Raw genomic sequence first — 6,605 nt, 5'->3', positions numbered from 1 at the left:
CACACACACACACACACACACACACACACACACACACACAGCTGAAAACAAGAGGCACAGACATATCTCCAAGAATTCCTAGAACTGGTTGCCATGGTTCTTGTGTTCCCTTTCCAAAAAGAGATTCCGTTATTAATGTATAAATATAAAATTAGTTTCCTTACTTAAAAAAAAATCTACTCATGGAAAGAACAGGGTGTCATACCTTTACTTTGAGTTATTAATCTATTTTCTAAGGACATTTTGGGTCTGTATATTTTACAGGTTTGGTTAGAGTCCTAACTCCTCCTATCTGCCAGTATCAATAACCACCTTAGTGCTAACTGGTAGCCAAAACTTGCCCTGTAATCCACTCACCAGAGCCTGGCACAGAGTCTTTTCTTCTCTGAGTTTAGGTACTAAACTTGGCTAGAGTATTTATTATATATCCTTCAACCAGTGTATCTATAAAAAGTTCTCAGTCAGTTGAGAGTAAATTATTTAATTAAAAAAAATAACAAACAAAACCTAGGCTGAGTGTGGTGGTTCACACCTTTAATCACAGCCCCCGAGAGGCAGGGGCAGGCAGATCTCTGAGTTTGAGGCCAGCCTGGTCTATAGAGTGGATTTCAGGACAGCAAGAGCTATACAGAGACCCCCATCCCCACCCCAGAAAAAGAAAGAAAAAGAAAACTTTAAACATCTACCTCCCAAGCTAATATTTTTGTTAAAAAGATGGGAAGAATCTATTTTCTTTCTTCTTCTTCTTCTCTTGGTGTTTGAGCCAGGCTCTAAGGTAGCCTAAGTTGGCTTCTGACTTGGTACCTAGCCATTACCCTCGTGCTGGAGTCAACCTTGTTTCAGTGTATGAGGTGGGTATTATTGACCATAATCTGCAGGGGACTAAGCTATAGGTCGATGATGAAGCCAGAACGCAACCCAAGTCTCTGCTCCTGAGGCCCAGCCCTCCAACCTTACTCCTCAGAGTTAGAAAGCAGAGAATACGGCCTACAATAGACGCTGTGGAGTGCTGGGTAGAAAGCAGAGAATACGGCCTACAATAGACGCTGTGGAGTGCTGGGTAGAAAGCAGAGAATATGGCCTACAATAGACGCTGTGGAGTGCTGGGTAGAAAGCAGAGAATATGGCCTATAATAGACGCTGTGGAGTGCTGGGTGGCTTTTGGATCGGTCCCTGATAGAACAGGAATTCAAAATGGCTGTCTGTCATCTTTTATCTTACTAGTGGGATTAATAGCAGCTAATTACAGAAACCAGGTAATAAGTACAAATGCAGATGAAGAAGGGATGTGTAACAAAATGAGTTTAAATGAGTTTTACTCTTTCAGGGTACTTGCTATGGACAACACACGCACATGAAAGTGGGGTGTCCCCTCTTTTTCCTCAAGCCTTCTAAGAAAACCTCTTCCCACGATTCCTCCCACATTCCCACACATGCACGGCTCATTTCCACTCACCACACACACACACACATCACAGCTACACATGCTCAGATGTACCATACCACTCCATTCACCATACATACCTATTCACATGTGCATCCCTAGCCCCCAAAGGTGCCACAGACCTATACACATCATTTTATATACTACTTACATTCAACCCACATAGACATCGCACAGAAGCTGACACGTACCACCTAGTGACACATGCCATGCCATACACACATATATTCAGCTTATACCCACCCACTTGCTCCTCCACAGGTACCACATACTTATTCATATCATGTCACACATCACACATTCTCAGCTCTCTCTCTCTCTCTCTCTCATACTAGATATTGCATATTCAAACACTACTCCAGAAACCATAATAGATAATACACACTTCACACACTCAGAGACACACTACTCCATGTACAACTCCCACTACACAAATGGATGCTACCTCCACATCCACATAGTCTCACACATATCATACCTCAAAATACCATATCCATACAATCAACACTCCACAAAATATACACACATAACTTGTTAATGTACCCATACATCACTCATACATCACAAATGTACACATTTCCACATTCCCGCATTCATACCACTGTCTGCATGCAACCCCATGCCTTAGAAACTCAGAAACAAGGGGAATGATGGTGTCTATTTCAAATTACTTACTCTATGCTTAATACATCAAAGTGGAGATGGTGTTGTCTTAGAGTTCTGTTTCTAAAGTGTGGGAGAACATTAAGAATGACAGACGTTTAATAAAAACAGTCTTTGCCTTGATCCAAATTCTGAAGCAGAAATGCCAGAGAAAGCCAGGAATTTGTGTAGTTAATGTACCTCCTGGACTTCTAAGTAATTTCCTTTTTTTTTTTTTTTTAATTTTGAGTGGGGAAGGAACCTAGGACCTTACAAATGCTTGGCAGGTGCTCTATTGCTGAGCTATTCCCTGTTTTTGCTTCTTTATTTTGGAAGATTCTCATTGAGTTGTTCAGGATGCCTTAAACTCACTCTATAGCCCAGGTAAAGCCGTGAGCTCATTGTCTGCCTGCTCGACCCCCTCCCCCCCCCCCCCAATAGCCGGGATTACCGGCTTGGGTCACTACCAGGCTCTGTATGTAAGATTCATTTCCTTAAGAGATACTGGTTCCTTGAGTGAAACAGAAGTGTATTCCTCATACCTCCTATGCTCCCTGACCCCCTTCTAAAGCTCTCTGCCACTAGGGTGGTTTCAGGAGATATCAGGACCTGGGCGCTTGGCACGCTTGCTCACTACCTGCAGGACTGCAGGGCAGGAATGGGTAGAGAGGTAGGATAAATTCTGTCATTGTTGTTTTTGTTGCAATATCTGGAGTAGCACAGGGTCTTGAAAGTGACATTGAAAGGCTGTCATAGGACCCCACTTTCTCGTCATATTACCCTACTGTACTTGCGTATTACAGAAGGGAAGAGAAGGGACATCATAAGTATCACCTAATTTAGTATCTAACTCAGGCTGACTTTGAACTTCTCATCTCTACCTTACAACTCCTGGGATTCAGATATGTATCACTTCATCTGTTACAAAACTTCTCTAAACATGGATAATAATTAGTGTGTTATGATAACCAGAAGGGAACTCTATTCTCTGGACAAAATGATTGTGCAAAATTATAGTCATAGGAGGGCAAGATAAAACTATAGTAAAATATTAGCTAATTAGACTATTAGTTGATGCCAATACTAATATAGATATGTGGTATCCATAGATTTTGTGAAGCTTTTGGTATTTTCCCACTTTTTAAAATTGTAAATGGTTGATTTATGTTGCCATCCTAAACAGATAATCACTTTTATACTTAATTTTGTATTTTTTTTCCCTGAAAGACTCATAGGTTACATAAACTCAACTGCCAACTATACCCAGGGCCTGTTCACAGAACTGTAGAAAAGAGTAGCTGCTCTGTTATTGCCAAATTCCATCAAAGAGCTCTTTATCCAGGGGAGATGCAGCTTGGCCAGCTCCATAGGTTTCCTGCTGACTTCTCAGAAATTCTAAATGTGTAGCCTGCAGTCCGTGCCTGTCAGGTTGGCTCAGAGACCAGCGAGAGTCCAAATGATGTTCCATGCCCACCTGGTGACAGCTTGATGATCTGGGATCCGCATGGCTTTGCAAAGTAGAGAGAGTGGACTGGTTGGTTTCCTGGGCTGACACAGGATGTGTGTTTAAACTGCTTAGTTGGTTTATAAGTCTTTCTTTTGTGACAGTCTATGTGTGTGTATCTGTGCTCTGGGGAGTAAGCCCCTCTGGTAGTAAATCCATTTTTTTCCTCACCTGGAAAGGCTGCTGACAGGAAGATCTGGGTCTGTAGTATATACTCCAGAGCTCAAACAAGTCTAAGGAAAAGGTGAAGATATTGTGGCGTCCTGGCAGATTGCACAGAGATCCCACTCCAACACAAACCCGACTCAATCTCAAATTTCTTTGTTCAATAGACTCATATCCTTTTTGTATTTGGTGGGAGTGTCGAGGAAATTGCTTCATGACTGTGACATGTTTTAGAACTGGACACTGACCTCATGGTCTCTTGAATGCTAAGAACTCGCCCCAGCATCAAGCTGTACACCCAGGTCTTCAATTTGTGACTTTAAAAGGAAAATAAAGAACTTTGAAAGCTAGCATCCTTTCAAGGTTCCTGTGTGTGTGTGTGTGTGTGTGTGTGTGTGTGTGTGTGTGATGCACAAGGATGATGTCATTGAATTGTATTATTTTAGTACACGCCACACCCAAAGACTTTTTTGCCCTGAGGCTATGAAAACAAGTTACAAGTTAAGTAAGCACATCGTCTTGAAATAAAAACTAAAGCAATGACTCTTAGTATAGAATATTTGTTCTTACCTACTATTGTTGTGTGTGATGTATGTATTTATATGGGTTTGTGTACTTGTGTGTGTATGTGTGTGGACATGAAGTTAGAGATCAATGTCAGGTGCCTTCCTTAATTGCTCTCCATGGTTTTTGTTTGCTTGTTTTCTGGTTTTGTTTCTGTTGTTTGTCTTTGTTTTGTTTTGAGGAAAAAGTCTCCCAGTGAACTTAAAATTCACCAATTTGCCTAGACTAGCTAGCCACTGAGATCCAGGAATCAACCTATCCCTGTTTATCCCAGCACTGGGTTTCAGACAAAGAGCTGAGCCTAGTTTTTGCTTTTATTTAATTTTTTGACATTCTTTTATTGGGTTTTGTTCTTATTGGGCCTAGACATCAAAGGCCACCCACTGACTAGTCCTATATAGGGCTGTGCACAACATTAGAAGAGAATAAAACTATAGAAACTCTTAATACAAATATTACTACCTTTTACATTATACCAAAGCTACCACCACCACTGTCACAGCCCCAAACACTGTGCAGTTTCTTGAGACTTTTTAATCTTTCTTTGATTCACACACACACACACACACACACACACACACACACGCACGCACGCACGCACGCATGCACGCCTCCCTTCTCTATCTCTGTCTACTTCCTAATTTAGAAATTGGGGTACTAGGTTTATAAAGCTCTTGGAGAGCCGATTGCTTTTTGAGTGTTCTTACTGAGTGACTCAGAGATAAGGACCTAAGCATGATTTTAAAGTTCAGAGGTCCAGAGATATAGCTTTGTGGAAATTGTCACGATGCCAAAGATGATTGGTTTGTTCTGTTTTCTTTTTTTCTTTTTCTTTTTCTTTTCTTTTTTTTTTTTTTTTTGCTTTATTCTTAAGATGACAAATAAGTTTCAAGTTTATTTCCTTTTTGTTTGTTTGCTATTTAAATACAAAGCTAAGCTACAAACAGGTACAACCAAGACATTTTTATCTCACAGTCACACCCTCCTGCCGGATCCTCCTCCAAGTCTGACCACTGACTGGGCTAGCAAAGGGTGCTGGGAGGACTTTCTTAGGTAGCACCATCACGAGCCTGGGAGATGGGAGTGTCGGGGATGAGGGTAGGTTCTTATACCTGACTCCTGAACCCCAGGCCCCTGGACTGAAGGTGAATGGTTAGTCCTCCCCAGGGAGGGAGAAGGAAGCCACCTACTCTTGCTCTCACAGGTCAAAACTGAAGCATCCTCCTGGTTCTCTGCTGCCAGGTACCCTAGTGCCAAACACATCTGCTGCCTGAAGCTCCAGGGGTGCTGGACTGACAGCATCTTCACAGGTGACCAGGGGTTCTGCCTTGACAGCAGGTAGAGAACTTCCCACGAAGCAGAACTGGGGTTGGGGAGGGGGTATGGGCTTAGTAATTTCTGGTCCCACTACAAAACCTCACTTTTGATTAGAATAGAGTACCATCTCAAATCCCCGCTACACAAACCAACCAGCCAAGTCAAAAAGAAAAAAATAAAATAAAATAAACCCCAGAAGAAAAGAAAACCGCATTCATTTCACTCCCTTCAAAACCTATGTACACGTTAAGTTGTTTTCTGTGTTTTTTTTCCATTTTTTTCTTTTTATGCTTTTTTTTAATGTTTTGTTTTTTATTATTTTTTAAAATAAATTCAGTGTTCACATTTCTATAAAGAATTAATGCAGTTTCAGGAGACCTGCCCTTTTTGAGCAGGAGAACAGTGCTTTTCCAGGCCCACCTCTAGTCTGACTGTCCACCCTGAAGCTTCAAGGTGCCTGGAAAAGCTGTAAACCTGTGGAAGAGGTCCGTTGCTGGCCGGGCCTCCAGGCCCCCGGCTCAGTAAGCTTTGGAGAAAGCAGAGGGGAAGACTAGCTTACTGTGAAACTTTTGCTAAAAAATATTCTTACACGTCAGTGTGCACGCCTGTCAGGATGCTGAGGAGAACAAGAGCTTGGAGACATCCCGTCCAGGTTGTGCGTGGGGGGGCAGCACCCTCACACTGGCCTATCCTTGGACGTGGGGTGTGGAGGAGTCCTGACTTTCATCTTGGGCAGAGCCCAGCTTCCTAGTTCATGTTCAACTCCATTCTCTAAAACCTGTGCCGAGTCTTACACTGCGCGGGAAGCACAAATGTTCAACTTGTATGCAAAAAGATACAAAAACAACTAGAATATAAAAGCTTTGGTAATCATAAAACTGCAAAGCTTTTGTAAGGCAAAAGACACTGTCAACAAGACAAAAAGGCCACCAACAGATTGGGAAAGGATTTTTACCAATCCTAAATCAG

This window comes from Mus pahari, chromosome 7 (genome assembly GCF_900095145.1).
Source record: "Mus pahari chromosome 7, PAHARI_EIJ_v1.1, whole genome shotgun sequence".
Classification (NCBI taxonomy): Eukaryota; Metazoa; Chordata; class Mammalia; order Rodentia; family Muridae; genus Mus; species Mus pahari.
Note: the sequence above shows the minus strand (reverse complement) of the source record.